Here is a 16,572-nt window from a genome sequence, read left to right as displayed (position 1 = left end):
TTTGTGTTATTCTTTTCAAAAATTTTGTTTAAATTTACATTATTGAATTTAAAATATTTACTATGATTAAATTAGGTGGAAGTCAATTTTGGGGTAATTTACCTCACTACACTAATATCAATTGGAGTCATCCAGATGAAGAAGAAATCTCAGGCATGGATGTGGCTAATAATTGGTCTATTGGCGAAGATTTATATGTTGGATTGGAGTTTGAGAATAAAGATGCAGTAAAAAATGCAGTAAAGCAAAATGCAATGAGAATGCATCAGAGTTTTTATGTGGTTGAATCGAAAACGACAAAGTGGGTTGTTAGATGTCCAAATGCGCATGATGGATGTGGATGGTACATGAGAGCTATTGAGTCAAAGAAATCTGACAAGTGGAAAGTGACTCAATGGGGTGGACGTCATACATGTTTGAACATGTCTTTGTCACAAGATCATAATAAGTTAGATTCTGAGCTAATTGCATCATTTATACAAGGTAAGTTCTGCAACTGCAACTTATAATATTATATTAATAATAATTTATATCACTGATTTTGAATATTTAATATGTAGGAATGGTTAACCAAGATCCAGCAATCAAGATTAGCCTTATCCAAGAGAGAATAACATCTCAAACTGGGTTTAAGATATCTTATAGGAAGGCTTGGATGGCTAAACAAAAAGCAATTGTTAAAATATTTGGTGATTGGGAAGAATCTTATGCTTTTTTACCCCGGTGGCTTAAATACATGAAGGAAATTGCGCCAGGATCGTTTTATGATTTGTGTCATGATGAGTTTTTCGTTGATAATCGTTGTGATCGTGGTTACCGTCAGTTTCACAGGTTATTTTGGACATTCAAACCGTGTTGTGATGCATTTGATTGTGCACTCTCTGAATGACATGTGAAATGTATGTGTCTCTGGTCTCCATCGCTCTACCAAAGCCGTTAGCAAACCAGGACTAACTTTAATATTATTCAGACGCGCTATCCATCCGAAATCAGCTTGATCCAGTAACGGAATTATTTGTTCTGGAACTCCTGCAATTCAGTGCGCGTCGGAGCAGCACATCGTGCTATTAGTCTCCTGTCTTCTTCTCTGTTTCAAACATGCTGTGACACATGTATATTTTGCAACGATAATAAATCATCGTCGACGGGTCCACATGTGACACGCATACCCCTAGAAGATGATGATGATGCAATCTATAAACAGATAAATAAATTATTTTTTTCACTACAAACAGATAAATAAATAACTAAATATAATCAGAATCCAAATAAATAACACAGAATCCAAATAAATAATTTATATATAAATTAAATTTATTAATTCAAATTAACTAATTATAATCAGAAAAAATTGCACAGAATCAAAATAAATAATTTTAAATAACAATTATAACAGTTATAAATAACTTAAATTAAATTTTATATTTAATTAAATTTTCCAGACAAATTTAATAAAATTAATTTCATAATTCAAATAAACCAATTATAATGAGAAAAAATTAATTGAATTATCAGTTATAAAATAAATATGATTAATAAATAAAATTAAATGGCTGACTTTATAAAATTATTTTACGAATAATTGTATTTTTTTTTTCAAATTATTTACTTTATAAACAATATTTTTTCACTACAAATTAATTTGCAATTAACTCGGAATATTTATAATATTAATTTACATGTATTTTTTTTTACTTTTTTTAATAAAAATAACTAACATAACAAATAAATAAATTAATTTAAAAATAATTAAAATTTAAAAATTAAATAACATAACAGATAAATAAAATAATTTAACACGTAATTAATATTGCATAAATAACACAGAATCCAAATAAATAATTTTAATATAAAATATATTTATTAATTCAAATAAACCTATTATAATCACAATAAATAAATAAATTATCAGTTAAAACCTACTTAAAACAAATATGATTAAACATAAACAAAATAAAGAATTAAAATTTAAATAACAATTATTAAGTAGATAAAATATTCAAGTTTAAATACCTTATAGCAACTTTTAAATATTAAAAAAAAAACCTCAAAATAAAATTTACCTCAAACGAATAAACTCACGAGCACCAGCAATCCAAATAATAATTACCTAATTAAAAAGTATAAATTATTATTAACCAAAACGTCAAATAAATAAAACAAATTTAATAAAATAAATTTATAAAAATTAAAAAATAAATAAGTGAAATGAAACTTACCCGAAGAGGAGGAGAAAACGAAACTGAAAGTGGGGGAGGGGGGGACCATCTCCATTTTATAACTGTAAAAAATTAATTTTTTACCCTTAGTGCCACGTGTCAGCGTGTCATTGGTCACGCCTGCGGTGAAACTGACACGTGGCATCCAGCAGATGGTGAATTGGCCATCGCGCCTCACAGGCACAATGGGCCATAGCGCCCCCGTTTTATATATATATATATATTTTTTTCATTTTTAATTTTATTTCACAATATATTACCTCATTTTTAAAATTTAATTTTTTAAAAATTTCAATTCTCTTTTGCTTTTTTATCAGACATTGTTGTAAAAATTATTTATCATATTTTATATTTATAAAATATTAAATATACTTTTACACAGGCGCTATGGGCCATAGCGCCAAACTTCCGCTATGGGCCATAGCGCCCCCGTTTTTTAATTTTTTTTTTTCGTTTTTTAATTTATTTCACATTATATTAGTTAATTTTTTAAATTTATATTTTTTAAAATTTCCATTCTTTTTTTCTTTTTTATCAGACATTTTTTTATAAGTTATTTTTCATACTTTATATTTATAAAATATTAAATATAGTTTTAAACAGGCGCTATGGGCCATAGCGCCTCACTTCCGCTATGGGCCATAGGCGCTATGGCCCATAGCGCCTCACTTCCGCTATGGGCCATAGCGCCTCACTTCCGCTATGGGTCATAGCGCCCCAGTTTTTTAATTTAATTATTATTTTATACTTTAATTATTATTTGTTAACAAAATTTATTTTTTGTTTTTCTTATATTACGTTATCTTTATTCCTTTTTTCTTCACATAATCTTTTGTATTTTTAAATTTATAATAATATATTTTTTATATTATTTATATAAGTGTGCTGTTATAGGCTATAGCGACCTCATTTTTAGCCGAATTGAGTCGCTATAGTCTATAACGACTCCTTGAAGGTCTCCACCAGCTACAACGACTCTACTAATATAGCGTTCATGACTTATATTCAGACCAAAAATTGTCACGTGTCACGGGTGTCGTTATGGGCCATAACAACACCCTATAAAACAACCCCAAAGGTGTAAAATGTTTTAAAACAGCCCCATTTTAGTATATTATTTCTAAAAGTGCAACACAATGGTCGTTTAGCCGTGAAACAAATATTAAGAATGACATGCTAATGAGAACATGAAAAATACCCTCCACAAGCATCTCTCCTTCGACCACAACTATAGTCTTCTCTATAAAGAGTCATGTAGTTATCTTGTATTTACTAGTTAAAGAAATAGATAATAATACATCTTGCCTATAAAAAAAAATTGAACTATAGCATACAAATAGTTAAAAAAAGTCTAAAGATAAGAAAATTGTATTTTTTAATAAGTTATACTGAAATAATATTTTTTAAAATTACATAAACTAAAAAAATCAATTTTAAATTTAAGAGATTAAAAATAAATTTATCTTAAATTTAAGAAAAAATATATATTTAAGTTTATGATTTATTATAAATTTTAATTATATATAGTAAATATTTAATCAGTATAATATAAGATTAAAATAATAGTTTATTTGAAAAATACAGTGAAAAAGATAAAGAGTGAAAGAGATGATTGCTTATCAAGGACTATCTGTTATAACTTTTAAGTCATTTTATTTATGATTTATTTGTTATCAATATTTTTATTTTATTTTTATCTTTGTTATAATAATTATAAAAAGAGAAATACAATTTTTTTCCTTATTCGTAATTTTACTATTCTATAATCATTTATTATAATTATTTTATAATAACTACTATTTTAATTTATATATTTTTAACTAAATCATTTATTTGATCCTTTTATTTATTTTTGGATTTCAATTTAGTTTTACCATTTTTAAATGAATCAATTAGTCTTACTTTCATTTAATTGGTATCAATGTTTGAGACATGTCAATATGAGTGACCATCTCATATCCCTTAACATGAAAAAGTTCTTTTACACTGTTAGATTAGTTAATTTTTTTTTATTTTATCAATAGTTGCTATAATAAAGTATATATATATATAATTTATATAAATATAAACTTTTGAATATATAAACTTTATTGTAGATATAAACAATGTATACTCTGACACAAATTTATTTTAATTATTTATAATTTATTTTAAAAATGTTAAAATTATTTCATTTATAAATACAATAAATAAAAAAATTGAATCGATCTCTATATTTTAAATATAAACTTTAATTTCATGTGAAAGTGTTTTTAGTATTTTATTTATTGATGGAAGATATTTTAATAATTTTTTAACTTTTTATCTAATTTAATTTTTATTTATCACAAACATTTATAATTTAAATTTTAATATTTTAAAATAAATAATCATTAAACAAAAATAGTATTACATTACAATATAAATTATATATCATAAATATAAAACATAATTTATATATTATTATAATTTTTTATATGTATAAAAGTATTTATTTATACAAAATTTAAATATAATTTACATATTCATTTATTTATATGAAATAAATATTTAACTGTGAATACAAAGACTAAAGAAGTAAAAAAACTTCTTAAAATTATCTCAACGCATAATAATCTTTCACTTTTAATATATAGTAAGATTGATTTAATTTATAAATAAATATAATAAATAAAATATTAAATTACACTATAAGTTAGAATAATCAATAAAATCAACTTCAATCGAATGATAACTTTACATTATATTTATTTATATATAAAAATAGATTTAATTCATATAAAAATGTGATAAATATATGTATATATATATATGTATATATATATATATATATATATATTATCTATATATCTATTCATTTGTATATATTATAAAGGAGATAAAAAAATAATGTAATTATTTTTTATTTTCATTTTTAATGGATCATTATATCTCTAAAAAAAAATTCTCATATTTTTAAATAAATAGCTGCAACCACTCTTAAATTGTTTTTAACTTTTTTTAAATTAAGATTCATACAAACATCTATTTTCCCACTGTTGTAGAAAAGGAGAATTGCAAAGATTTCCTGTCCAAATGCAGTCTCTTTCAATTTCATTATTTTTTAAAATTACATCGGTGTAAAATTTTTATAGGATGTAAGAAATATTTCGTTTCAAAATTTAATAGTGTAATTATGACATGGGATATAAAAAATATTTTATTTAAAATTTAATCATATTATTATATTTACAAAATTAAAGATCTCTAATCATAAAATAATAATAATAATAATAATAAATACTAAAATAATTATAAAATTTATAAAAAAAAACTATCATAAATTATAGAAATTAAAAATGATTAAAAAAATAAATATAAAGATTAAAAAATTATTTTAAAGTAATGTTTTTTTTATTTATAAAATATGTTGATATAGATATTAAAAAAAATGAAAAACCATTAACTCTAATTATTCGAAACTTGTACTTTAATTAAGAACTAAGAAGTGTGATGTGATTTGATGTTTATCTTGAAAATAAAGTGGCAATGAGAAATGTAAACATTACATATTATCCGTGTAATTAAAAGAGTACAGAAGGAAATACGTTAGCTTTTGGGAAAATAAAAAAGTAATAATAGAAGATTGGGGTGAGGGTGAGGTGATGGGTCATTTATGGTGCTTGCATTTGAAAAATTGAAAGTTAAAACCTCCCTTTCACACACTCTCTCTCACCGCTTCAAAACCCCTCTCCGTTTTCCTTCTATAGAGAGAGAGAGAGAGAGAGAGAGAAAAAGGGAAGCTCGAAAACCCTAACCACCGAAGCCATGGGGCAGAAGTCTCTCATCTACGCCTTCGTGTCGCGGGGGACGGTGGTCCTCGCCGAGTACACCGAATTCAGCGGCAACTTCAACTCCATCGCTTTCCAGTGCCTCCAGAAGCTTCCCGCCACCAACAACAAGTTCACCTACAACTGCGACGCTCACACCTTCAACTACCTCGTCGACAATGCCTTCAGTAATTCTCTCAATTTTCCTAATTCATCACCTTAGGTCTTCCTGTTATTCCTGCGTTTGCTTGTTGATACTGTGCAGTGCGGAATGCCGATGTTTGTGGCTTTAATCGCTGCATAATGCAATCGAGAATGCCAATACTTGTGTCTGTTTTTTCGAGGATTATTTTAATTTTGTGATTTTATTTACTCTTTTTCATCGGTGGTGTAATGAGTTTGAAAACCCTAGTCCGAAACTCTCTCCTGTTGTTATCATCCCGTACTTCCATCACTGTTTTGACACCACACAATATATATCCCTTTGATCCAATGCTCGTTCGCATAGTTCTTCTGGCCAACCCTTTCCTCTGTTCTGTGTGTTCACTGTAGCATGGTCCAGTTTCCACGCAAGTGTTTTTTACTTTCGGATATGTCTTGCCTTTGTTCTGTCTTTGTTATTCTGTTGTGGCGATGCTCACCCTTTTGTTTTTTATATTCCAAGTTTAGTTTACTACTTTACTTTAACCCTAGGCTTAAACATTTTTGATTCCTCATTTTCTTGACCTTTGTTATTATTGATTGGTTATTTAGATTAAGACTATGACTTTTAATTATTAAATATTAATTATGAATATATCTCAAAAGTTGGACACTTTGTTTTGAGCATGTATATATTTGTAGCAAAATTATTTAATTTGTATTTAGAATCTTTAGAATAGAAGCCATCTTGCTATCTGTTGTCTTGCTATAGTTTTTTTGTGGCAGGCTGCAATCATTGCTATCTGATATTGATAACTATGTTCCTGCATTTTTCTGTTCTCAGTGGTTTTGTTTTAAGTTCTAATGTTATCCACCGATACTGCTTTGTAGAAGTAAACATTAAAAAAATTTGGTGTTTGGTTGTGTTCTATTGTTTGACTTTTGGAATTTTGTAGCATATTGTGTTGTGGCAGATGAATCAATTGGAAGACAGGTGCCCATGGCTTTTCTAGAGCGTGTCAAAGATGAATTTGTGTCAAAATATGGTGGTGGAAAGGCTGCCACAGCTCCTGCAAACAGCCTTAACAAGGAATTTGGGTATTTCTGTTCTAAGCTTGTTACATCTAACTAAGTTTGTTGGTTTATTTTTTTTATTTTATCTAATGTGTTAAGTTCTTTGCACAGGCCAAAGTTGAAGGAACATATGCAGTATTGTGTCGATCATCCTGAAGAGATAAGCAAACTTGCAAAGGTGAAAGCTCAGGTTTCTGAAGTTAAAGGTGTTATGATGGAGAATATTGAAAAGGTACAGATGCACTACTCAGGAGCATTAAATTAAGAGGATAATATCATAGAAACTGAAGAGATCACATATAATGATATCAATATAACTTCTCCAACCACAATTCATATATATATATAATATAATTTTTCCACAATTAAATTGCGAATTTAAATCCAATGAACCCTAAAATTGCATAAACACAATGACAGCCAATTCACCAAAACAAACTAACAATTTAATCCTACCTCAAGCATTCCGATTGTACAGAACAGAAACACAGGAGAGATTCAAGGTATTCTCCCATTTATGGCTATTTGATAAATCTTGGCTTTTTGAGGCAATAAATGGCTCGGTGAGAATTGGATCTAGGGTGCCAACCAGAAAGAAAATGAGATTGAGTGTCAAGTAGCTAGGTTTCTTGGTATGGGAAAAAAAGATGGCCAAGGCAGGGGAGTTTTTGAAAATCAGAAATCGTTAAGTTCTCCATTCATTTTCTCATATTGAATCCATTTCCCATGTTTGCTGTCTACTGTCTAAGTTTTAAAGAATCTGTGATGGTTTTAATAGGCTGAGCCAAGCTACAATGTAAGAAGGTTTAACAGAAAACATTTAAAAACCTGAGTGTTGTCGTGTCATTGCAAGAAGATATCACTTTTTATAGATAATGAAATGGTTGATGTTAGAAGGAAAGAAAGTGCTGTTCAGTCCACTTGAACCAGTTTTCAAACCAAACTGATTTTGGAAGCCAAACAGGTTCGTAAACATAAACTGGTTTTGCAACCAAACCAGTTGCTAAATCCAAACCAGGTTTTTGAAGCTAAATTGGTTTTTTAAAACCAAACCGGTTTGTAATTCTAAATTGGCTTTTGAAACCAAAACCAGTTGAGCCAAACAATTTTTGAAACCGATCTGGTTTTTTGAACTTGAACTGGTTTTTGAAACCAATCCCGAAACTGAACTGGTTTTTGAAACTGAACCTCCTTTTTTTTAAAAAAAAAAAAAACAGATCTGTATTTTTTTTAACTCAACAGGTTTCCATACCCAAACTGGTTTTGAATTGAACTGGTTTTGAAACTGATCTGGCTTCCAAAACCAAACTGATTTTTTAAATTGGTTTTTGAATACAAATCAAGCATGCATTGGATTTCGAAAATGCTTATGATCAGGTTAGCTCAGGTTCTTAGTTCAGGATTTAGATGGAAAAAGTGGGTTTGCTAGTTGTTTTCTCAACTGCTATCCCTAAAAGTGGATTGCTAGTGACTGCTTTCCTTTAGAACCTGCTTCATTGTGGCAGGTAGTCTTGGTAGTATTATATTGAATGGGCGCGAGTTCAATCCATACAAACTGACAACTTGTGATACATATGCATAGTACTGGTAACTGACTGGTATACATTGGGTAACTGACTGGTATACATTGGGTACCATACAATGGGATGCATAAATTCAAACAAAATATCACTGTTGCAACAACAAAACCTAAATATGTTATCACAACAAAATATCACTTGTCTGCATTGTTCATTAATTCACTGATCATAGTGGCATGATCATTTCATGTTAATAGGTTTCACATTCTACGTTGGTCATCTTTTTTTTCCTTCTTTATTTTAATATTAGATACCATTTATTCTGATTTTTTTTAATTTATTTATGTTCACTTTTTTAGTCTTCCATATTTTTTCCTTCTTAAATAATCAGGGTTTTAATCTTCACTTTTTTGGTTGTTTGTATGCTGGCAAGTTTCAATGCATGCTCATGTTAAATTAGTTTCATATGCTTGTGCACCTGGGTTTTCAAAATTTTGTTTCCTACGTCTATTGTACTTGGTCAAGCCCTGCTTTTTGAACAAGACTGGGTCCAGTCCTTTTTTGAGTTCAAAACCAATTTTTAAACAATGTCTATTATAGTTGTTCTACTTCTACCAATTATTTATTTGTCGAGGCGGTACAAGTTTATGCCATTTCAATGACATAAAGGAGTGACTTTCTGGGATTCGTTTATGTTTTAACAATATTTATTGTAATTTATCTATGCTATAGATTGGCACAGACTATTGTAGTTATACTTATGGAGAGAAGAAAATTGCTGTCAAACTTTTGGCAGGCTTATACTTATAACTGGATCAATGTCTAATGTATTAGGACATTTAATCAGATTATATTTACCTGTATAATTTAATGCAGGTTCTGGACAGGGGGGACAAGATAGAGCTTCTGGTGGATAAGACTGAGAACCTTCATAACCAGGTTAGTATGCAATATGCTATGTATGCATTGATTACTGAAGGATTGGAGCTTATGAAAAAAATTGTGTATGCTAGAGTAGAGAGGAGATTTATTTCTTCTGGTGGCTAAATCATTTTTAAGTGGATGTTAATAGCGTGTTTGGTTTAGATTCAGAAACGTAATTTTTCATTCTCTCTCTACGTTTACAAGACAATTTACGTGGAAGCTACAATTTTTTGCTTCTCATAAACGTGAATTTTCACGTCCAAAAGCTAAAGCAAACACGCACTAAGTATAGCATATTTCTAAAGATTGAAAGGAGATTCCTCACTTTTGGTGTCTTCATCATCTTAGACCAGTTTTATTTTGATAGGAGCGATTTTTTATATCTTACATTTTCCACCACCTTCTCTCTCCACCTGCCAAAACAAAACAAAATCTCAGATCCTGAGATCCATTTGCTTTCACTTTTCTATTTCCAATTTTAGCTTTGATATGGATGTGGCTGCACAAATTTATATTTTACCTTTTTGAGGAAAGAAATATTTTCTTTCAGGCACAAGATTTCAGGACTTCCGGGACCAGAATCCGTAGAAAAATGTGGCTGCAAAACATGAAGATAAAGCTTATTGTGTTGGGAATTTTGATAGCACTGATCCTCATAATAGTCCTATCTGTGTGTCGTGGGTTCAACTGTGGAAAATAAGCATCATTCTCCGAGGCTTTTTATCTTGTTATTTCAACCTTGTGATTATTGGAGAAATGATACTAATGTATGGCATGCGTTTGTATGTAAAATAGATATAGATATAGATAAAGGTTGTATGTTGGTCACTTGGTTCTACTTTCAAATACTTTTGAAAATATAAATTTGGTTGTCAATTTGAAGTCCAATCTCTACTTTATTCATAATGTCACCAATCATCTTATTCTTTAACGATTTCATTGCCACCAATTTTGCACTGTCGACCTTTATTGAACCTGCAGAAAGGAGATTGAACCTGCAGGAATATAAATTTGGTTTAATGATTGATTGAACCTGCAGCATTTTATTTGACCCTAAATAAGTTGAGAGGTTATTTATTTCCAACTGAGAGTTTCAGATGGTACCTAAAGAAATTGCTGACAGCAGAAATTAAAGTATACTGTGTTTTGAAAACCTTCAATTTGTCATTTCCAATGCACTTTGAACATGATCTTGGTCTCACGTTGGATTGGCATTCAACGTGATTAAATGTGTAAAATAAATTCTATTGTTTATAGGGTAATAAATATTTAATGTTATCTCGAGTGCTTTACTTATGTTCTATATGTAGACTTTGTACTTTTTAGTCCTTTAATTTTTAACAAATACTATTCCGTTCTTATAATACACTTGCTTTCATGTATTATTTTAAATTAAAATATACTTGCATTAGTTATAAACTCTTGAGAAGAAAGATATGCACTTTTATTAGTTAGAAAAAAGAATAATATTAATTAGAAGAGATAATTAAAAAAGAATGACATTAATTGGAAGAGAGAGATATATAGAAATATGCATTCTAATTAGATGAGAGAAAAAAGGGTATTAATTAGGAGAGAAACATAGTATGAGAGTAGTTTTAAAAAAATTAAAATTAAAAATAAAATTATTGATATTAATTACATTAATTACTTTTCTTAACTTTGATGAATTATATACTTGGATCGTATATAAGAATAAAGGTAGGAGAATGTACTCTTTTATTTATTTATTTATCAAACATCATTGTTTCCTCTAAATACGTAGATTGATTTTTGTTTGAATTATATTTAAGTAGTGTTTGTTTCGATAAATTTATGCACACTTAAACTAATTCATTTTCTTATTTATTATTTTGTCAAATCCACTTGCTCAATCCAATAAAAGAGATTGTTCATCCATACCGGAACTAGAAGACTTGCAAGAAAGTTCCACGATGAATATTATCATTATTGGCAGTTCTATCCATATATTGGTGGCAACTTTAGTCATAAGGTGGGTCATATTACTTAGGGCAGAGACAAACCACGAACATACCTTTGAAATGAATTTGTTGTCCTGCTGAGGTTTTTAGTTTCCTCAGAAACGATTTATATAACAAGAGTTTGGGGTAAATTGGTCTGTAAGTCAACATGTAAAGGACGGTTGAGAATTAAGAATCTTTGTTCAATTTAAACTTTTTGGTAAGTGGAGATAGAAAATGGTGCTTTATGGAGACAAGTTATGGAGGTGAATTGTGGTCAATTGGTTAGTGTCAATTTCAATCTGTCTGCTTGGAGGTTCAAATATAGGTTCATGGTGTGAAGTTTTTTGGGTTTGGAATGTCAAGTGGAGAAGGAGCTTCATTTATTGGGAAAAATTCATTACGCTTCAGTTATCTAATATGCTAAATTTAGTGTGCTTGTTGGCAAAAGGATAATATAATTTGGAAGGTTTAAAATGTTGATGTGTAACCAACAAAGTCTATTATAGCTAATAAATAAATGAGTTCGTTAAATATTCATATAGAGGTTTGATTAACTGACCTACTTATAAATATTATTTTATTGGAAGAGTCAAACCCACTTGTTCTAAGCACGATTGAGTATGATAACGGGATTATGTATTTCATGCATATCCTTATTGAATTTTCAAAAAGAAAATTGCGACAAAATTACAATGTAATTTTGTGTTCATTCCAATTATTATTTTGATTTAGTTGTAATTTTGATCTTTTTATAATATTTAATTTATAATTTTGGTCCATCTATTTTTTAATTTTTTAATTTTAGTTCTTCAATTTCATCAAAATTTGTAATTTTGATTCATATATCAAATGTTTATTCGTTGATAGTTAAAGTTGTAATTTTAGTTACATATATATTTTTTTAAAAAAGACTTAATAAAAGAAATATTTTTAAAATTGGATCAATCATTAAATCAATATAGATATTGACTTAAGGTTTATTGGTTAAACCGTGATTAAATTAATAATAATAAAATAATAATAATTATTATTATCAATATAAAATTAATATTAAATAAATATAATATTTTAATTTTATAAAACTAAATATCAAAATAAAATGTTATTTATAAATTACACATAAAGTTTTAAATTATATAATTAATATTTTAATAAAAATATAACAATGTAATAATAAATTTACATCTACATCAAATTAATATAGTATAATCTAAAAAAACAAAGATATTAAAAATTATAAATTATCATAAATTATTAAATTATATTTATGAGATGAGTATTAAAAATAAGTTACATTAATTTATAATTTTATTAATATTATTTTAATTTAAAATATTTTAAAGGTTTAAATATATTTTTAGTCCCTCAAGTTTAGGGCAAATTTGTTTTTGATCCTCAAATTTAAAATTATTATTTTTAGTTCCTATAATTTCAAAAAATCTGATTTTACTCCTTATATTTAAATTTTGTTAAGAAATTTATAAAATATTATTGCATAAAATTTGCTTGTTGGTGTCCCTATTAGTGAAAATATTACATTAAATCTAATTAATATTGCATAACCATCTTAATTTGTTACTTTCATATATATTATTGATGATCTGAGAGAATAAAACAAGATTTTAGAAAATTACAGGAACTAAAAATAACCATTTTAATTTTAAGGGACCAAAAATAAATTTGTTTTAAATTCGAGGGACTAAAAACATATTTAAGCCTGTTTTAAATTAAATTAAAAATTTTAAAAATATTTTTTTAATCGGACCAATTCAGATGGATTTGACCGATTTTTTTATTTTTTATTATCGGTTTGAATGGGCTTTAGATAGGTTCTATTGATTTTTAATTGGTTTGATGTAGAACAGTTTTATGATCGAACTGAATCAGTTTTGGACCAATTCCTGGTTCAATTGTTTCCACTAACTAATTTGGTCTAATTTTTACAACTATGAGAAAAATTGTTTGATTTTCCAAAATATAAGCACATGCCTTATTAGAAATACTCACGATTATTTCTTAATAAGAACACTATTTTTATATTCTTATTAAAAGTATCTTTAATAACCACAACACACCCAAGTTTAACTAAAAATGATCAAACTCAACAAAATGTCATCCATTTTCTCCCTATATGACTGGAAATTTCCAAATGTAATAAACATTTGTGACTAAACACAAGTGTTTTATTGTAAATTTTAAAGCTTCCAGATGCAAATCGATGAAGTACAGTACACTGTTATCACCATATTATTTATTACATGTTGCATTTTCAAATGTCAAATAGCCAAAATTTTGAAAGTCATGCATAGCATAACATGTATGCTGAAAAGTTTTCTTTCGTTATAATTCAACAAAACTTACATGGGTTCTACGTTGAATGGCCCAATTCATTTTTTCTGGTCAACATGGCCCAATTCATTCAAAACGTTATTTATTAGATTTTGTTACAAAAACCTGTGCTCCTTCAATAATTCACCCCCGGAAAATATGCTAACATAATAGACACCAAATTATTCTACCTTAATCAGTAGTATAAAACTTGAGTCGTAAATATGTAATTATGTTAAGTATTCAGAGAAAGTTTTGCTGTATACAGTGGTCACACTAAAAAAATAGACACCCAATTCTATATTGTATAGAAATTTCAATTGTTGAAAATAAAATAAAATAACACGCATGAGGAATATCATTTTAGTATCTGCTTTGTTAATAATTCAGCCCCAGAAGTCAAACTCTAGGGTTAGTCAAATATTTCTGATACTACTCTCACCCATATATATTTATAACCAAATGACGCAAGGTATTCCCTTCAATCAAGGACAATTTCTTCATGCAACTGCGACCATTTATTTATGTCCAACAACACATTATGGGAAGAAAAACAAGCTACAAAACCTTTGTAAGTTTGTCATTGTGACTCGCGAGGCATGACTTTTAACACGTTGTTGTGATCAATTGCACCAAATTTTCAATAAAAAGAAAGAACGAAGAACCTTGCTTGCAATGCTTAACTTTCATTTTAAACTACAAGTTCAATACATAGTTATCACATAGCTTTTTTTAATAAACCTGTGTGTATATTATTATATACATTTACATCACGGATGAAGCTTCAAATAATTTTGAGAAAGTCAAGATATTTTGTTCACGTAGGCTGCTTCACGGGGTCAAGTCAGGTGAAGAAAGAAAAAACTGAAAATAGTTGACATTTGAGAGACATTAGCAGGAAATAATGGATTAATATAATCTTAGATATAATAAAAAATTTAACTACACATTACAAGAAAAAGAAACTATGTATTCTCAACACACTTGGCGGCATTTTATATATGAGGCTCATTGAATCAACATAATGAGTTTATTAATAGAATACTATTAGTGTTATTTTGATTAAAAAAAAACTAGTTGATATTTATCTACGTATATGTTGAGGATCAGGTAAAACCTCAATTATAATTAAAAAATTGTCCCAGCAACAGCTATAATATCGTACGAAAGTTTTATCCATTATTAGTTGTCACTTTCTTCACATTCAACGTTTCACCTAACAATGGTTTTTGATCGGAATGCATAACTTGATTCCTTGCTTCTAAAATAGACTGACCCGGATATGTAGATGAGAACCACAATAATAAATAAAAAATGTATATATTTACACAAGTTGTTGTGGGAAGGGTCAAGCACATGAAATGGTCTAAATCAGCATTAAATAAATGTGTGTAGTTATTGAAAATGACACGATTGCATAGCATACATGTCCTGCCCCAAAACCGTTTCCATCTTTTCATTGTTTTCATGAAAAGACAGGTCCATTACGATGTGTTTGTTCCTTAATTACACATGTAGTTGATTTTGGAGGGTACACAAACAAGCCAAAACTAAAATAGTGGTTGATGGGTGAAAAGTAAGTGTTTGGGGCTAAAGGGTGGGACCATATCTAATTGCCATGAATTTGAACAGATTGCAATTATTAAATTAATATGTCCTTTTCCGGTTATTAAATTCTTTGGTTTGATTTGAACCTGATTTGTCATCAATAATTGTCTTTTTCTTTTAATAAGTATGTTACCCATCATTATCCTAAGAGACTTAAAATAAAAGCAATTAAGGAAACTGGATAATTTTTTTCTCTCTTCTGGTTGATATATATATGATAAGAGCCTGTTATTTGTCATCACAGCTAAAGGATAAAATAATTTACTCCTGAAATAATTACTTTACCCCTAACTATCATTAAATGGTTAATTTTTATTTTACTTTTTTGTTAAAATGCTTTTGCATGTATTTTTGTATGCAATTGTTTTCTGATAATAATAATAATGATATTTTTTTTACAATAATAAATAATATCAAATTAAGACCAATAAAGTTGAATTTAAATATGTATGTTGTACAAGAATTAATTTCAATCTTAAAATAGTTGCATCACCGCCCCTTTATAAATTAATTAACTTACGTAAGGCAATTGAATCCTTTCACTTATGTAAGATTCATGACCTTTTCACTTATACCTATATATATGATTCAAGAAAATGGATCTTTTGATTAAAAAATAATGGATCTCATGGCATGCATTATCATATGATGATTCAGGTCAACATTGGGGAAAATTTAATAAAGTACAATATTTTGAATATTAATATTGTTTATTATTTTTAACTAAAATCAAAGTTTCATTTTAAAAAATTATCAATACTAATTACTGAAGTAAACTTTGGTTTTTAATTAAAATTAGTACTCCTATCAAAGATACTTAAAATTAAAAATTGTAATTAATTAAATTTATTTTTGTATATAGTTGTTAAACTTGTGAAGCTAGCTATAGCCTAGCATGCTTGGGTGCCATTTGGTTGCCCTTAACATGCTTGATTACATAATCAATTAGTTAAGCCACAAATAAAAATGGCAGCATGGTGTGAGTTAAACAAATGAATCATGTTTT

At 27.9% G+C, this 16,572-nt stretch overlaps 1 pseudogene across 1 annotated transcript; it reads left to right on the top strand.

The window, feature by feature from the left end:
* Nucleotides 1-5,845: 5,845 nt before the first annotated feature.
* On the top strand, nucleotides 5,846-10,548 carry LOC109819309 (vesicle-associated membrane protein 722-like; annotated as a pseudogene). The gene is made up of 5 exons (XR_014429806.1): nucleotides 5,846-6,195; nucleotides 7,105-7,246; nucleotides 7,334-7,454; nucleotides 9,619-9,681; nucleotides 10,217-10,548. The product of XR_014429806.1 is annotated as a vesicle-associated membrane protein 722-like (transcript).
* Nucleotides 10,549-16,572: the final 6,024 nt, after the last annotated feature.

The sequence above is a fragment of the Cajanus cajan genome, chromosome 1, assembly GCF_000230855.2.
Source record: "Cajanus cajan strain Asha chromosome 1, NIPB_CcT2T_4, whole genome shotgun sequence".
NCBI lineage: Eukaryota > Viridiplantae > Streptophyta > Magnoliopsida > Fabales > Fabaceae > Cajanus > Cajanus cajan.
This window is presented reverse-complemented; position numbering and strand designations above follow the sequence as displayed.